Raw genomic sequence first — 18,613 nt, 5'->3', positions numbered from 1 at the left:
TCTGTTTACGAGAAAGAGATACAAAATAGGGAGCCCAACAGACAAGTTTTGTTCAGCAAGGAAAAACCGGCAGGCCAAGCCAGGATCTCTCCATTACTGGGAAGGCTCTTCATCCAGCTCTTCCAAAAGGCCAGTCTCTAGAGGCTTTTGTGACACAATGTACCTCAAAATAGCCCCCTGTAGCCCCCATCGTCGTCATTCACATATGGATGTGATATTTCATAAAAAGCATTCCACATAAGATATCGTATGAAAAATCATGATCTCCTGGAACCCATCAGTCTGTCCAAATATGTTTATCATTATTGTGTATGAAGATATGCATTTTGCTGCATGGCTGTTACTGAAATGTACTGTAAGTTTGCTAGTGACATCCAAGGACCCCTGCCCAGGAGGGTGTTCAATGACCATTAACCTGCAGGGGAGTTGTAATGAAGGGATTTGCAATTCAGTGACAGATTCCCAAACACCACACTATGGGCGCTGCTCACGTCTATGACTCAGTTGGGCAAGACCACACCAGGGTTATTGCCCAACCCAGTGACTCAGCAAAGCCCACCTGGACATATCTGGGCAAGTATTTTCTAGGCACATGATCTAAGGATATGTAATAGGAGACTGTGGCAGCAAGGTTTTGGCTTTCTCCTCCCTCACCTACGCTGGAAGCAGCAGGAATCCAGAAAAGACGAAGGTCATCTGAGGAGGCTAGCCCAGGTTTCAGGGGAATTCTGTGTATTAAGGATGATACCATCCAGTGGGGTGAGAAACTTGCTTGACCTAAATAGTGCCTAGTGTAATATGGTGTAAAGTTTAGATTGTGCATTTATCTTTTATTTTCTTTGGTAATTTACTCTGATCTTTTATGCCCACCACTTATAATCCTTAAAAATCCATCTTTCTGTAGTTAATAAATCTATTTTATGCTTCACTTAAGATAGTGTATTTCACTTCAAGTCCTTGGGAAATCTCATCTTAGTTACAAGGCTGGTGCATGTCCTCTCCAGAATGAGGAAGGGGTGGACTCTGAGTAACAAACTCACACCTGTCAGGTTTCTGATTAGGGCAAGATGGTATAGTCCAGGGGCGCAAGGCTGCACAGCTGGGGGGAATTGGCGGGAGGATCTCTATCATTAGTTTTATGAGTGGCTGGGAGAAGCATTCATGTAACTCAGTTGGGTGTGTCCCTACCTGTGGATGTCTCTGTAAGTGCAATATCTTCCAGAGATTTGCAGCTTATCACAGCGTCACAGTGTGAGAGGGAGTCGAGGCAGTGGGACACAGGATTCAGCAATCCCACAGTTCAGGTTGCATCCTGGGGGCATCCCATCACAGCCTTTCATAGCCATAGCAGATGTTCACTGAGACAGTGACAGAGAGACACCAAAAAAGAGATCTCCAGTATCTGCAGACATCAAACTATGAGGAATTTTGTGCACAGAGAAGACCCTATTAGTGGAAAATGCCTTTGGAAAAGACCCTTCTGTCACCAGTTGTGGTCATACAGTGCTTAGTGCTCTGTGTTGCGGCTTCAAGAGCGACGATGTAAGTTGAGTCACGGTGACCTTTTCCTTGTCTCCACATTTCTTAGGGGCCTCCTTCCAGCGCTTGTCAGAAAAAAATTACCGGTTTCTTTTGCAAGCATTTGCATTGCTTGGCAAAGGCAGTCTTCTCTGTCTCCTGAAAAGATTGACCAAAAGGTGGGAAGAGCAGACACATTTGGCAAGGCATCACTGGGAGCTAAAACCCGAACCTCCACTTTACCTGGCAGGTGCCTTGGCTAGCTGAGCCATGGTGTCGCTGTCTGGGACTTTTCTCCTAACTGCTCCATTTTTCATCAATGACAATCAAAAGGAAGGTGACAGGAGAGTAACTCTCCATTTCCTGCAAGACCTGCAGAGATTCCCTATCAGGATCTCTGTGCACAGACATCCCCAGCAAATCACAAAGACGTGTGGCACTAGCTCTTGTGTTGCAGCAATTGTAGTTAAAGCAACCGCCTTGCCAATGCCAGTCACGGCAGCCTTTTCATCAGTTCTAGGCTTGTGATTTGATTCTTTCTAATGCTCCTCTTCAAAGAAGCGCTTTCCTTAGCAAGCAGTTACTTGGATTGCCAAAGGAGGTCTCTTCTGTTTCCTAGAAAGGCATAGGAAAATGTGACGAGAGGAGACAAAAGCCACTCAACAAGGCACCACTAGGAGTTGAACCCAGGATTTCCTGTTTACCAGGGAGGTACTTTAGCAAGCTAAGCCATGCTGCCTGCCTGAAGCAAAGGCTTGCAACTGTTCCACTTGATGGTCCAAGACAAGACCTGCAAATTCCAAAGTACAGACATTCCCTATTTCCCTCAAAACTTGCAGTCCTTGAGGTATCTGGCTCTCTGTGCTCAGAAACCCTCAGCTGAGTTGACAGAGGGCTTCTCACGTGTGCTTCTCCCACCAGCCACTGTGATCATATAATGGTTAGTGCTCTGTGTTTCAGCCACAGCAACCTCAGCTCTGTTCTGAGTCATGGTAACCTTTCCATCAGCTCCAGACGTATCATTTGCCACTTTCCAAGTGTCGTGGGGCAGCCGCCCCACACAGGCAGGAGAAAGGTTAAGGCAGCCTTGGAGAGGCTGTGCAGAACCCAGCCAATCAGGAAAGCTTATTGGGAGAGCCAATCAGGAGAAGGCTTGCTGGAGCAGCCCACATATAAAGGGCTGCTCAGCAGAGCCATAATCAGTCACTCCTTTGAGTTTGAGGTGGGAGGACTGGCTGTATTGAAGGAGGGAGAAGAGAGGCACCATGATCAGAGCCGTGCTGGGCAGGTAAGGGGAGCATGAGTGAGCTCCCCTGACTAGTGCCAGACTGAGGCCCTGATACAAAGGTGTAGATAGATTTCAGAGTAGCAGCCATGTTAGTCTGTATTCGCAAAAAGAAAAGGAGTACTTGTGCCACCTTAGAGACTAACAAATTTATTAGAGCATAAGCTTTTGTGAGCTACAGCTCACTTTATTGGATGTGTCCTATGAAGTGAGCTCTAGCTCATGAAAGCTTATGCTCTAATAAAGGTGGAGATAGGTGCTATGGCTGTGGGGAAGTGGCCCAGGGAAACAGACTGGGGGGGTTGTAGGCAACGCCGTATGTGATTTCCATGCGTCCTTTTCCCCCAGTTGCCACTGACGCAGGTGACTAGATCCTGGACTGCAGCAGGAGACCCAGGCACCAAGGCTTAGCCACAAAAAGGGCTTTCTCTGTCTTGAACAAAGACTTAAAAGGATTGTGCTGACAGGTCTTTTCTTTTTATGAAAAGAGATACAAAAAAGGAGCCAACAGACACGCTAGGTTCAGCAAGGAAGCACTGGCAGGCCAATCCAGGATCTCCTGGTTCGTAGGAAGGCTCTTCAGCCAGCTCTTCCCAAAGACCACTGTCTAGAGGCCTTTTAACAGCCACTGCAGATGTTCACCACAAAAGAGCCAAAGAGATGCCAAAATAGAGTTCTCCACTGCCTGCAGGCGTCAAGCTACCAGGAGACCTGTGCACAGAGAGGCCTCTGCTGATGGAAACATGCTTTGGTAGAGGCTCTGCTGATACCAGCTGTGGTCATATACTGTTTAACATTCTGTATTATGGCTTCATCATCCACACTTATAGGGATGTTTTTCTTGTCTCCACATTTGTCTAGTGCCTCCTTTCAGCACTTGTCACCAAAAAAGACCTGTTTATTTTGCAAGCAATGTGTGGCTAGGCAAAGGCAGTCTTCTCCATTTCCTCAAAAGATCACCCAAGTTGGGGGGGGGGGAGGAGACACATTCAGCTAGCCACCACTGGTGCTGGATCTTGAATTTCCACTTTACTCAGCAGGTGTCTCTTACGGGGCTTTACCTTCACCCCCTGCCCTGGTTCTTGTCACACAGGCAGAAATAAGGAGACCAGAAGTCCGAAGTGCAGGCAATGAGATGTTTATTGGGGTTAGTGTCAAGCAAGTATATCCATAGCGCTATATGCCAGCAGAGTCTGTTTCCGAGTGTTCTGTTCCCAGCTCTGACACCTTTATCCATGTCCATTTCCCCTTCCTCTTTCTTAGCAGGCCCAAATATACCTGCAGTGCACACCCCTTGCCCCACCCCTTACAATTTATGGTCATGTTCTTGGAGAGTTGTGAATCTGGGGGCTCAGTGTCACCTCTTTTGTACCCCATGGGAGGGGTAAGAAGTGAGGTTGTGTACTGGTCAAGGCCAGACTTTTCTTTGGTTTTTAGTGTGTCTTATGCCTCCCCCTCCTTGTCCCTCCCAACTGGTTGCTTGACCTTGGCTTGAGAGAGGAGCCAGGCAGCCTTCCAGTGTGTGCTCACATATTACACTCCCACCATACCTAGTAACACTTTGGGTCTATCCCTTAACTTTTCCAAAGTTAGACTAACAAACCGATCTGGCTGGGCAGAAGCAACCTACAGTGTCTTTGTTCTTTCTTCACACATATTAGCAAGGATATAAAAGAGTATCAAAAATCAAACCCAAAATTCTATCTCAGGCTAACAAACAGACTTATATACTCACAGGGCCTTGGCCAGATTAGCCACATTGCTGCTTTCAGGGACTTTTCTTCTAATTGCTCTATTTTTCATCAATGAGAATTAAAGGAAGGTGAAAGGAGAGTAACTCCATTTCCTGCAAGACCTACAGAGATTGCACTATCAGGGTCTCTGTGCGGAGACACACCCAGCGAATCACAAGCACGTGTGTTGCAGCAATTGCAGTTCAAGCAACCGCCTTGCCAAGGCCCGTCACAGCAGCCTTTTCATCAGCTCCAGCCTCGTGGTTTGATTTTTTCCAAATGCTCCTCTGCAAAGGAACCTTTCCCTTAACAATGTATTAATTAGATAACTGATGGAGGTCTCTTGCATTTTCTAGAAAGTCATAGGAAAATGTGAGCCGAGGGGGTCAAAGAATGATAGAATCTTAGCCTTAGAAGGGACCAGAAAAGTCATCTAGTCTAACCTCCTCTTTTTGGCCTGATGTTGTTTAACATCTTCATTAATTACCTGAATGTAGGAACAGAGCATACTGATCAAATTTGCAGGTGACTTTGCCTACTGTTTCTCTGAGTTGGTTGAAATCTGCCTGTCTGAAGTCCAGTGTTCTTGTTTTGATGCTCTCATGTCCTTCTTTCCACAGGATCTTGAATTCTGTCAGATCATGATCATTTCCCTCCCACCTTCCCAACCACCTTCATGTTCCCAACTAATTTACCCCGTTAGTCAAAACCAGATCCAAAATGGATAACCCCCTGCTTCTTTCCTCAACTTTGTGAATCAGAAAGTTGTCCTCTATGAATGCTGAGAATTTTCAGGCCATATTACATTTTGTTCTAATAGTCTTTCATTAGATATGTATCCCAGTATATTCCGATATTCTTTTCCCACATTCTCACAAAAACTTTGCGGTCTTTTCACTGTTTGTGTGGCTATATGAAAATATACAAAATGTTAATGAGAATGCTCTCAATGTCTACCAGGATAGTATCCCCGGTAATTCAGTATACTTGTGCACAATGTGAGCAGGGCATCCAAGGCCTATCACTTCCCTTTTTAAGCTCATCTTTACTTTGCTGTGCAAATGTTCTCTTCCATGTCTATATCGACCACCAAAGTTTGTCTTTGTATTATCTGCTGAGATTGTCACAGCCTTATGTTCAATTCCATACTTATTCAGAACATTTATTGTCTCAGCTGCAATAAGTTCTGATGTTTCTTGTTTAAGTTTGACAAAATCCACAGGTTTAGTTTGAAGACACAAGCTGCCTTCATAAGCCTTTAAATTGTGATCCAAGAGAGGAAGCAATTTCACATATCTGTGATTCAATGCACTGACAGTGCTACCTATTCAACATTTTTCAGGTTGTCAATTAGTTCATCCTTTGCCAATGGAACAAAAACATTTGCAACTATTCCTTCACACTTTGTCTGTGCACATCAGCATGAGCACTAAGGGCACCCACTATTAATTTCTGCTTTGTAGTCTCTCTGTCTATAGCTTGGCCACTAATATTACAGCACTAAAAAGAAAAGAGACAAGTAGTTTCCTAGTCAGCAGGATTTCAACCTGCCTCCCTGATGAATTTCTGACCTATCACATTAAGCACTTGCCCCCATTACCCAACATCCAGCTTTTTCATGACCCTTCAGTTGAGTTCTCTATGGGAGAGAGCTTCTAGGAATTGGTATTCCTGGCTGCAGGTTGTGTCTGGCTTCCCCCAGCCTTTGGATCCATGTGATACATGATCCTGAGGGGAACCATCTCCTGGAGCTTCCCCACATCCCGTGGAAATCTTGACAGTGAGAAACATGTAAGTTATCTCTAAGGTGAAAATTTCTGTAGAACATGACAACATTTATCCTTTATTTGTGGTAGAGGGAAGCCTGATAGTTCCTATAAGGCCAAATATAGATATTTCTAAGGATGACTGCTTATACGGGGGAAATTGATAGCTGATATTGATATCAGCAATTTCTGGGTATCATTTATATAAAGATGTGCTCTTTAATAGTCTATCAAATGTATCGTATTTAGTGTCGGAGAAAAACACAGTTCTCACTCTCAGGTTGGGTGCAGCAAGTCAGATACAGTTTATTATCTCAAGCAATTGCACAGAGGGAGAGAGTGCACTAGGACACAGGGTTTCCCCCACCTAGGCAGGTCTCTCTCAAGATAAACAATTAGAGCAAGTATTTATACCTTTATTACAGACCATAATAAGCAACAGCTGCATATTGTTTATCCATATTCCTTCATGATCTCTTATTTTTCTTACCATTTCTCTTATAGTCTGCATTCTATTCTTATCTAATACAAGGTCACAACAGCCTCTTTCACAGTTGTTTTCCACTCGCTTCACACTATCCCCGCTTCTACAAATCTCACGTTATTAAAGCTAGAATTAGCCTGACTCCTGCTCATTTCGGAGGCCTGCATCCAAATTCCCTTTATCTACTTCCACACTAGCAACATAGTATCTGCACACATTCATAAATGTGTATGTAGAGTGGATTTCAATTACTCTCTGAACTCACAGGGAGGGCTTTTATTATGTCCTCCCTCTGCCAGATATTCATATACAATCATAATCAACCTTTATAATCTCTGCATCTCAGTTATTTCTATCACGGGTGGGTTTTTTAATAGAAAATGAAAGTGTCTATTCGCTCTGGTGCTTTCAGAGAAATTTAACCCTTTTGGGGTCGGCAGCATCAAGGGCTGGGTTCAATGCCTAGAGCAGGAGAGTAGCAGAGACAGAGGAGAGAGGGAGTCCCGAGAGGGGAAGTAGATGGAGGGAAGCAATGAGAGCTGGCCAGCATGCACTAAGCAGAGAGTTACAGGTGTCCACAGACAGCAATAGCTACAGGCCCCATGATATAATGGTCAGCACTCAGGGCTTTGAATCCTGCAATCCGAGTTCAAATCTCATTGGGACTGCCTGGTGATGTGTTGGTTTGCTGTAAAGCCCAGGAGATCAATGTGCTTGACTTCCCTGGCCCTAGGTATGCCACAGTGAGGGTTTTTTTTTCCCCCTCCTATTGGGTGACTGATGCCCACTGGAGCTAGGTCTTTGGTCTGGCTGGTTCAATGGGATGGCTGCAATAGGTTGGGGCCCTAGAACTTGATACCCTGGCTAGCGATTCCTGAGGGCTGACTTGGTGGTTGTGTTTCTCGTTGCTTCACCTGATGCCCACAAGTTTGGTCCTTGTACCTGCACGTGCCATGCTCTTCCTCTTGCCCACATGGCACTAAAAGGAAGGAGTATCAGGGCCAGGCTTAATAGTCAGCGATAGGGAGGAAGAGTCCTAGGCTGGAGCCCAGCACAGCTCTTCTCCTCTGGGCACCTAGAGCAGAGGTGGCTGGTGCTGACAACTCCAAGGGAAGGCTTAAAAGTCACAGAGCAATTAAGGGTGGGGCAAGACGAGGGGAGGACCATGCCTACGCGTGACCTGAGGACCTCCACAAAGATGCCCAGCCAGTCTTCTCTCTGCCACCTGCAAGCCAAACCCCCACTGAAGGCCACCCACAGACCAGCATGTGTTCTGGGGCCAGCATCACAAGGTGGTAGGAAAGCAGAGCCACCCCACCCAGCCCCCGGTGAGGCCTTTCCCACTCAAGGGGCTCCTTTTGGTGCTGGGGAAGGAGATTTTCTCCCAAGAAGCTTTTACCCAGCTGCTGAGAAGCCCAGAAGCACCCAGGGACTGCTCTTGTGGTGGACCGGGTAAATGCTTTCAGACAGCTTAGCTAGCTCAGCTGAAACACCTCTGGCTCTGAAAATTGAGGTTTTGATTCCCTCTTGGGGTTCCTCTTCAAGAATACAACACAAAATCTGCTTACGCCCTCTTCCTCCAGTAATCTGGGGGAAATAACCATGGCTGGGTGCCTCTAAGAAGAAATACTTTCCCAACTCACAAGCACTGAGTCTAGAAAAGAAAGCTTTAATAAAAAGGAGGAAAATAACCTTGTATTAATTTGGGAATACCCCACAATCAGAATTCATAATGTAGCCCTATGAACAAAACACCCACCCCACAGTACACTGGGGAACATCCTTTTGCCTTGGGTTCTTATATCCAGAAACCAAAAGCTCTTTGGATGTCCCCTCCCTTCTCTGCACCTCACTCACAATTGTTCTCCTTGGTCAGTGAAAACCCAGAGTAGCATCCGTGGAATTCACCTCTCACCCGCCCCTTTCTCGCTCCTCTGTCTGGACACATTGCCAGTCACTTGCCATTCCACCCTATCACCACCCTGCTGGCTACCCTCTCTCGTCTAAGATGTCTTGAGGTCCCACCAGGAATGCAGGAAGCTCTCTAAAAGTGGCAGGCTCTGGTGCCTGAACAGTGGCCCCGTCCCACCTCTTGCACTTGAGGTCACACTGTTAATTGCCCCTTCTCCCCAAAGCCCCACTCCTGCACTGCCTCTTCCCTCCAAAACCCCACCTCCTGCTCACTGCCCCCTCCCCAGCATCACTCACCCTTACGGTCATTAAAAAGTGGGAAGGCTATGCCCTCCCACCTGTAAAAGTCATGTGGCCTTGTCCCCCCCATTCTGGCATGTCTTGGTACCTCCATTTAACACATCTTTCAGTGATTTCAGCTGTTAGTGAGGAAGCCTCACTGCTAGTGCAGACTAGGCAGTTTCTTATATTAGAGACACTATCCCAAAGCAGGACTAATGCGTAGACCTGGTTATCAGTGATTTCAGATCTGTTGGTTTGCAGCAAGACTCGAAATTGAGTCTTAATCAGCTCTGTTGTTACACTGTGAAGAACAAAAGGGTCAAATGGTGCCTGGAACCCTTAAGAAGAACCCACCCCATCAAGTACCAGCACTTGTCACTACCCTCTCTCAACTCTACTTAGAATTTTTGGGAGTCAATCCTTGCCTTTAACAACCTAGGGGACTGGGAGAAAAGCCCTGACAAAGGGCTCCAGTGATGCAATTGGTTAGTGCTAACAGTACTTATATGACAGCGTTGAAAGGAGACATGCCAAGGTTGTAAGTTCAAGCCTTCCCTAGAGCACTGATTTTCATTAACCAAATGGGTTTAACCCACTTATTTGGCCCTATGGAACCTAGAATTCCGACACTTGAGGAGGGGAGGAATCAAAAACGCCCCCTTCACTTATTACCTCCTCCGCAGAGTGCAGGTCAGAAACCAGAAATCTACAATCCTTTCTCCCTCACCAGCCCCTAGCAGGAAAGGCTGGGTTTGTTTTTAAACTTCTCTCCCTGTTCAAGCCTTTAATCATTCCTGTGTCTCTTCTCTGAACCCTCTGCAATTTATCAGGAAAAACAGGCAGGCAAGCAAGCAAACCAAACCAGGACGTTCTGACTGATGTAACAGTCTATTGCCTTCCAAGGTTTTATGTTAATCAGATCATTCTAGGGCTTTTGGTTAATGGACCACCTAGTCACTTAATATTAACCAGTTCAAAAAGTTAGCAGGTCAAATTAATCTTTCCTCCAAAATCAAAATGAAAAAAAAAATCAGTGAAAGAAAATGTCCAAAAGCACCTCTGTTGCTTTTCACAACAGACTAGGGAAGTACACAAGGGAAAATGCTTTCTCTCTCCTGACACTGAGTAACAATTCTGTCTGTCCTTGAGATCCTGTCACAGGTACAAGGGTTGAGGATGCAAATGACATCGTAAGGCTACATTGATTTGTACATTCCTTTACTCCGTCATTAGTGATAAGAGTGCATGAGTTCGAACAAATCCAGCTCTGACTTTCACATCCTCGGCTATTTCCAGGCTGGCAATTACCAAAAACAAAAAAAAAAATTTTATTATTTCTAACCTGAGCAAGTTCGATCTGGAGTCATTGAGAGATGATAAGTACAGAGCCCTGGGATCCCTTTCTTTCATCAAATTCTTTTTAGGGTATATCACATTAACTGTGTGGGTCTCCTGCTATGAAGTGTCTGTCCAGTGGCAGCTCCCCCTGTATTCTCCCCTGTTTATGAACTCATCTTCAGTATATAGGCCACTGAACCTAGTGATGGGGGAGGGTCCCCCTACTCTGGCTGCAGCCCGAGCGAGAACGTCTACATGGCAATTAAACAGCCCCCGGAGCCAGAGCCTGGCAAGCACAAGTCAGCTGGCCTGGGCCAGCTGTGAGTTTTTAATTGTACTGTAGATATACCCTTGGTGTCAAAATCCCAGCTTTCTCACTAGGGAATCAAGCCCTAGTCCCCCATGTGACAATACTCACCGCTATACTCATGCAGCAAGAACTGACAACTGCCCCTGCCTGGGGACATAGGGAAATATCCTGGGCAGCTCCTTGGACAGCTGTGGCTCTCAGGAGACCCAGCTAGGCAGGAGCTGCTCTGGGTTCTACGCAGGGGGAGATTAACTGGCCTGCTGACTCCCTCAATAGACTGCCTGCCCTGTCAATCAGGCTGACCTGAAGCTTTGGCCTCTCCCCATTTACCTTGGGGACTGTCATTCTCAGGGTCTTGATTTCCCATTGACCCTTCCCCTTTCTTTTGGTACTAGGAACTAGCCAACCAAAAAAAAACCCACTAAGTTTTAGTAAGGGGCCAACAGTCCCCCGACACAAGCCATCCCTTTGAGGGTCATAGATGTCCACAGAAGACAGCACAAGTTGGTCCCATGGTGTAACGGTCAGCACTCCAGACTCTGAATCCTGCAATCTGAGGTCAAATCTCAGTGGGACGCCATGTTGGCTTACAGAAAAGGTCAAGATACTCACCTTTCTTGTCTTCAGTTGTGCAAGAGCAAATCCTTTCCCTCCTGCTGGTGACTCATGCCAATGGAGCCAGGTCTTTTGTCTGGATCGCTGCAATGGGTAGGGGCTCTAGAACTTGCCGCACTAGCTACCGATGCCTGCAGTCCTGCTTTTTGGGATTTCGCTGGTTCACTTGGTGCCCACAAGTTTGGCCCTTGTGCTTGCTGCCACACTTTTCCTCTTGCCCACATGACACTTAAAGAAAGGAGTGCCAGGGCCAGGCTTAATAGTCAGGGCTAGGCAGGAGGGAGGAAGAGTCTCAGGCTGGAGCCAAGCACACTTTTCCTCCTCTGGGCACCTAGAGCAGAGGCAGCTGGTGCTGACAGCTCCGAGGGAAGGCTTAAAAGCCACAGAGCAAGCCAGGATGGGGCAAGAGGAGGGGAGGACCATGGCAGCTAGACCAGTCATCCACTCAATTTCTTTGGCAAATCAGAAATGGCAAAGGCTAGCCTGGAAGCATGTAGGGCTCACACCCTAGCCTTTCTGATGCCCAATCCCCAACTCCTTCCCAGGGCCAACTCCTTCCAGGGCTCTAGCTGCAGCCAGAGCATTGGCCTGAGCAGCCAAGAAGAGGTTCCAGCCCTTAAGAAAGCAGGACTTCCAAAAAAAAAAAAAAAAGGGAAAACTACACAAGCACAGCCACAAAGGGACTCAACCTTCAATCACTGTAAGGAGAGTGATCAGGTAAGGTGAGCTATTACCAACAGGAGAGTGGGGGGGGGGGAGGGAGGGAGCCTTTTGTAGTGATTGTCAGCTGCTGGAAATGACCCACCTTGATTATCACTACAAAAGGTTTCCCCCCCCCCCCCCCCCCCCGCTCTCCTGCTGGTAATAGCTCACCTTCCCTGATCACTCTGGTTACAGTGCGTATGGTAACCCCCATTGTTTCATGTTCTCTGTGTATATAAATCTCCCCACTGTATTTTCCACTGCATGCATCCGATGAAGTGAGCTGTAGCTCACGAAAGCTTATGCTCAAATAAATCTGTTAGTCTCTAAGGTGCCACAAGTCCTCCCTTTCTTTTTGAGCGGGCCGAGAGTCTCCAGGCACAAGAAGTCAAGTTCCCAGCGAGATGTGAGACTTAATTCTATGAACCCAGGTGCAGGACTTTGGCAGGGAGGCATCAACACGGGGGGGATTAAGGTGCAGCGGATGGACCGGCTGTATAGGTGAGTAGATTTATTTGCCCTGAGGCCCAGGAGGGAGGAGGAGGAACCCTGCTGATAGGCAGAGGCCGTGGAGAAAAAGAGGAGGGGTTCCTGGGACTTTTTTTGCTTCTATTTTCCCTGTGTGCTTGCTCTTGTCATGGCAGGAATAAATACTTTTAGCAAGCCTGGCTAGCTCAGTCGGTAGCACAGCAAGCTCTGAGGGTCAAGAATTCAAGCCCCTGTCCGGGCAGTCAGCTTTTAAGTTGCCTTGTGCATCCGGACCCAAATGATTGCTGGTGGTGTCCAGAGCCAAACACGGATTCCCAGAAGCAGTGGCAGTTTCCTGGAAAGGCCCCTTTCTCCTGCTGAATCCTTAGAAATCAAGAGGCAGGCTCACATCCACAGGAGCAGGCCCAGAAAGTGCAGTCTCCGAGTGGCAGGAAGCACTGTGGGGCCAGGTGCTGAGAAAGCCAACGGGAGAGAGGGAGCAGCTGCAGTGAAGTAATGAGTACAGAGTGCAAGTGTCAATGGGGGTATGAGCCCGCTATTGTGGCAAACTTTCCTGGCTTATACACTACCCCAGTGGAATTGGCTAGGAAAAGGATCTGAGTCCTCATTCCCACTCCCTTACCCAGAAGCCTGCCTGACCTCAAGGATTCTTTTTCTACTCTCATTTGTGACCGAGTCCTCATAACCCTGACCTGGCTGGGCCCAGGGTTCCTGGGTGGTTTCAACCCCCAGTCTTGTCATGGTCATTAGAACCGGGCCTGGGGTGTTTCTTTTGCCCTGAGACTTCGCTTATCCCTAGCTGTCAAGGACGAGTGGTTAAGCTGTTGGACTGAAAATCCATTGAGATTTCACTGCACAGCTTTGAATCCTGCTCACAGTCAGAAGCAAGCACTAGTCCCATCAAATCCAGTAAGGTTAGTGCTCCTCAATCACCTTGGTACTACTGAGAATCCCAACCCCTCTGCTTCTGCGGATAATTGTCAGTGATAAAGGAGAAGGGGTGAATCTCTGAGCCCTGGGGGGAAAGGTCCCATCTGCCCAGACTGGGTGCCAAGGAAATGGAGGGGCAGCCAGTGCTTAGATAGCAGAGATTCAGGCAGTTTTAAACACTGCTGGGACACTGTCTCGAAACAGAAGGCAAGTGCAATGTGTTTGGGATGCTGATGATGGTCAGTAAAAATGCTGGATGCAATGAGAGATGAGAACAAAGGAATGGAGGGTCGGAAGCAGCTCCACAAAGATGGACAAGGTGTTTAGACACCCCAATACTAGACACCCTGGAGCATCTTAGAGAAAAACGGTAAACAGGGCCCTGAAATGTCCCTCTCCTGAGAGAAGAGCCCCTGGACATATAGGAGCTGGGTTGGGAGTGGAGTGGAAGGTCCAACGGGGAAAAACGGCAGCTGAAGTCCCTCCAAGTTATAGAAACTTGGCAAAGCAGAATGAAAGTGCTTCACACCCCGCACAGCTCAGCCGGGCAGGCATGAGCAGATTTTGGGGGCTGGGATTGATCTGCATTGATCATTGGGCAGCAGCACCACAAAAGGCAGACTGGGATCAATGGGCCTGGGGAATATTTCCATCCTTTTTTTGGTAGGTACTATGAATGTAGCCTTGGCTCCTGGGTCTTCCCCATGGACAGAATATTTTGTTGCAAAATAAAGCTTTTAATTGAAAGGAGTAAAATGAAATGGCCACACAATGGTGCCAGAGACTAAGGAATGAAAAGCCCCACATTTCCTAAATCATAGAAGATTAAGGTTGGAAGAGAGCTCAGGAGGTATCTAGTCCAACCCCCTGCTCAAAGCAGGACCAACCCCAACTAAATCATCCCAGCCAGCGCTTTGTCAAGCCAGGCCTTAAAAACCTCTAAGGAAGGAGATTCCACCACCTCCCTAGGGACCCATCCCAGTGCTTCACCACCCTCCTTGTTAAAAAGGTTTTCCTAATATCAACCTAAACCTCCCCCACTGCACCTTGAGACCATTACTCCTTGTTCTGTCATCTGCCACCACTGAGAACAGTCTAGATCCATCCTCTTTGGGACCCCCTTTCAGGTAGTTGAAGGCTGCTATTAAATCCCCCCTCACTTGTCTCTTCTGCAGACTAAACAATCCCAGTTCCCTCAGCCTCTCCTCATAAGTCATGTGCTCCAGCCCCCTAATCGTTTTCATTGCTCTCTCCAATTTGTCCACATCCTTTCTGTAGTGGGGGGCACCAAAACTGGATGCAGTACTCCAGATGTGGCCTCAACAGTGCCAAATAGAGAGGAATAATAAGGGGAGGGGATGGGAAGGGGTGGAGAGGGGGCAGGGCCTGTGGCAGAGCCAGGGCTTGAGCAGTGAGCACCCTCTGGCAGATTGGAAAGTTGATGACTGTAGCTCCAGCCCTGGAGTCAGTGCCTATAGAAGGAGCCGCATATTTACCTCTGAGGAGCCGCATGTGGCTCCAGAGCCACAAATTGGCCACTCCTGGAATAACCACTTCCCTCGATCTGCTGGTAACGCTCATATTAATGCAACCCAATATGCCATTAGCCTTCTTGGCAACAAGGACACACTGTTGACTCATCCAGCTTCTCGTACACTGTAACCCCTAGGTCCTTTTCTGAAGAACTGCTGCTTAGCCAGTCACTCCCCAGCCTGAATCAGTGCATGGGATTCTTCCATCCTAAATGCATTACTCTGCACTTCTTGTTAAGCTTCATCAGATTTCTTTTGGACCAGTCCTCCAATTTCTCTAGGTCACTCTGGACCCAATCCATACCGATCAGGGCTTGGATTCTTTACATGCTTTCACAGAGCAAAGAGCACATCTTCCACAATCTCTTAGGGCAGATTTTTAGGGCTAGTGTGATTCAGGCAGCTATGCTATAGGGTGCCTTCCCTGTGTGGATGTGACAGGTGGATCAACATAGCTGCATCTTGTGACCCTTCTTAGGGTGCTGAGGGGTGTGAGTCTCCTTGTTGCCACCTGCCACTAAGAAGAGGGAGTTTTGCAGCTGGATGTTCACGACCAAACTCACCCAGCTGTTGGCCACTCAAGGACCCTCCTCCGAGCTAGAGCAGCCCTGCCAGTTGACAATAGAGGCACCCTAACCCCTAAGTTCCTTCAATGTGTCCCTGGGGTCCAGCCCCAATCACCAGATACTCAGAGAAATCCCAGATCCTCTCTTCCCAAAGCAGTGGTATATCACAGGTTATCAGTTTTACTGTAGACCACGGCTACTATATCACACACAGCACTTGAGATGAAGTGAGCTGCAGCTCACAAAAGCTTATGCTCAAATAAATTTGTTAGTCTCTAAGGTGCCACAAGTCCTCCTTTTCTTTTTGCGAATACAGACTAACACGGCTGCTACTCTGAAACCTGTCACTTGAGTACAGTTATCAAACAAGCAGACATTTATTCAACAAGGGATAGAGATTCAAACAGAAACAAATGTGAGTGATTGAAACCAACCGTTACCAACAAAACAAAATCACAAAATGCAACCTACACTTTTTAATAGTTACCTTTCCTAACTAAGCGGATTTTCACCTCGCTCTTCAGTCTATTGCAATGAGTGCTAGTCCCTAGGAGCCATGGCCCTCCCTTTCATGAAGCACCACTGGTCGTTATGGATCTTCTTGGTGAATGGACCTAGAGTGCGTTTCTCCACCCTGTTATAAACTGAATCAGTCTTTTGTCTTTATTCACGGAAAGAATGATCTCCTCATTGTCATATTGTCCTTTTCACTTCCACAGGGTTTAGATATCTATAGTTTGTCTTTGATAGTTTTCCTTTAGCTTTTTTGGGTTGGTGCAAAGGTTGACAATGGAGCAATACATTGCATAAGTGGTTATCAAGCGACAGGTGACAATTCCCTCCCACTTGAATGGGCCGTTCCCACCAAGACTGGGGTGACTCACTTTCATGACAATACCATAAGGGCATAATTTTCCATGTACTTATATTGCTCCTTCAGTATGACTCATACACGCCTCTTGCAGTGATTAGGAGTAATAATAATTTACAAGCTTTCAGTAGAGAGCTCACTGCAATGCTTCCCGGATAAAAATAACAAAATCAATGTATTTGGTGTGGTGAGTTTGAAAGGTCTGAGACAAGAGTTGCTTGACAATAACAGTGACCACTTTGCCAATTGGCACCAATGTGCTTTTGTCACACATGCACTGAGCTATAGAGTCACACCCTAATATGAAAGAAATGCCAGCACAAAAAAGAGGGAAAGGAACAATAAGATACTAAAATGACAACGGTTGGAACTCTCCATTTCTCTCAGTCTTTTTATCAATGGGTACGAAGAGTTGTAGCTACAGTTGAGGAACAAGGCGATTGGAAAGCTAACTCAGCCCTCCATACTAGCAGCTTTCTCACGTACAGGGAGATGGGTCAAAATTGGAATTCATGTCATGACTTGTTTCCCATAGGGGATCAATCTGTCTAAGGCTATGTCTACACTTCAAACACTGGAAGTAGTCTTCTGACAACCTAACACTGTCTACACTGGGGCTCACATTAATTCCTTCTCTCACTGGAGTGGATTTTTCACGCCCTTGAGTGATGTGCCTATGTCAACATAGCCTTGCAGCATAGACGAGTCTTTAGATGTCTTTTTCATATGAAAGGCAATGGACTTCAGCCTTTCCTTGATACTGATGGTTGATGATTGCAGCTTTCCCAGTTGCAGGACATATCCTATGACAGATGTCATGCCTTTCCTTTGCAAATTAGAGAAATGGGGAACACAGTGACCCGTACAGTCTAAGTGGGTAAAAAGTTATACAACTTGTCTCCACAAATAGTTCTCCTTTTAATAGAAATTGACTATGAAGCTAAGCAAAATAAGTACTATTTGAAATACAAAATATTAAAATCTACACTGGGCCAATATTCTCTTGTACACTCTCCTTCTCACACACATTCTCCCACCCCAACCTCTTGAGCTTTTCTACCAGAACTCCTTACACCACAGGGGGTAAATTACATCAAATTAACTTTTCAAGGCTAGCCATCATTTCCTGTATGACTAACAAAACAAAAAACAACACAAGTTTCAGTTTTCCAAAATAATTCAGATTATGACACAATTAGTCTCCTACTCTTTAACCAATAACTTCACCTATAATTTCATTTTCATTGGTAACAATAACATATTCAAAGATCACAAATTCTTGTCACATAGTTAGGCCTGGTCTACAGTACATGATTATTTCGGAATTAGCCAAGTTACTTTGAAATAAAACTGATTCCGTCCACACGACCAAACCAGTTTTTTGATTTAAAGGGCTCTTTATTCCGATTTCTGTACTCCACCTCGGCAAGTGGAGTAGCATTAAAATAGAGATGGCAGTTCTGGGTTACAGGTACTGTGGACGCATTTTCGACGTTATTGGCCTCCGGGAGCTATCCCAGAATGCTCCCTTGTGTCTGCTCTGGACAACACTCTCAACTCTGATGCACTACCCAGGTAGGCAGTAAAAGCCCCGGGGAACTTTTGAATTTCCTGTTTGGTCACCATCAGCACAGTCCACCATCACAGGCGACCATGCAGTCCCAGATTTGCAGACGAGCTCCAGCGTCTTCTGAACGGGAGGTACTGGATCTCATCACATGCTGGGGAGACGAATCTGTTATGGCAGAACTACGTTCCAAAAAAAAGAAATGCAAATACATACGCTAAAGTCTCCAGGGCCATGACGGAAAGAGGCTACTCCAGGGCCACAGAGCAGTGTCATATAAAAATCAAGGAGCTCAGGCAAGTGCACCAAAAAGCCAGGGAGGCGAACAGGTTCTCTGGGTCACAGCCCCATACATGCTGCTTCTACCGTGAGCTGCATGCAGTTACGGGGGGTGACGACACCACTACCCCACCACTATCCATGGACACCTGCAAGGGGGGAGTTGCACGGAGTGAGGAGGATGAGTTTTTGGAGGAGGAGGAGAGTGCCCAGACGGCAAGTGGGGAATCCATTTTCCCCCCTAACCAGGAACTATTCTTAACACTGGAGCCAATAGCCTCCCCCCACTCCATGGCTCCTGGACCATGACCCTGGAGAATTCACTTCTGGTGAGTGAGAGCTTGATCAGAGCCACATGGTGGGGAGTGAGGGGGAAACCCAGCTACGCTGGGCTGTTCACATTTAGTTTAAAGGATTCATCCCTGCTCAGAGCCT

At 46.8% G+C, this 18,613-nt stretch overlaps 1 protein-coding gene and 1 long non-coding RNA gene across 48 annotated transcripts in view; one reads left to right on the top strand and one right to left on the bottom strand.

Moving 5' to 3' along the window:
* Window positions 1–18,613, bottom strand: part of LOC119849376 (zinc finger protein 420-like) — a 3,142,523-nt gene that overhangs the window by 1,085,878 nt on the left and 2,038,032 nt on the right. The window lies entirely within an intron of this gene.
* On the top strand, window positions 2,854–14,267 carry LOC122457761. Its single transcript, XR_006277434.1, has 3 exons — window positions 2,854–2,865; window positions 5,368–5,371; window positions 13,837–14,267. It is a non-coding gene; the product is annotated as an uncharacterized LOC122457761 (long non-coding RNA).

The sequence above is a fragment of the Dermochelys coriacea genome, chromosome 28 (assembly GCF_009764565.3).
Source record: "Dermochelys coriacea isolate rDerCor1 chromosome 28, rDerCor1.pri.v4, whole genome shotgun sequence".
Lineage (NCBI taxonomy): Eukaryota > Metazoa > Chordata > Testudines > Dermochelyidae > Dermochelys > Dermochelys coriacea.
This window is presented reverse-complemented; position numbering and strand designations above follow the sequence as displayed.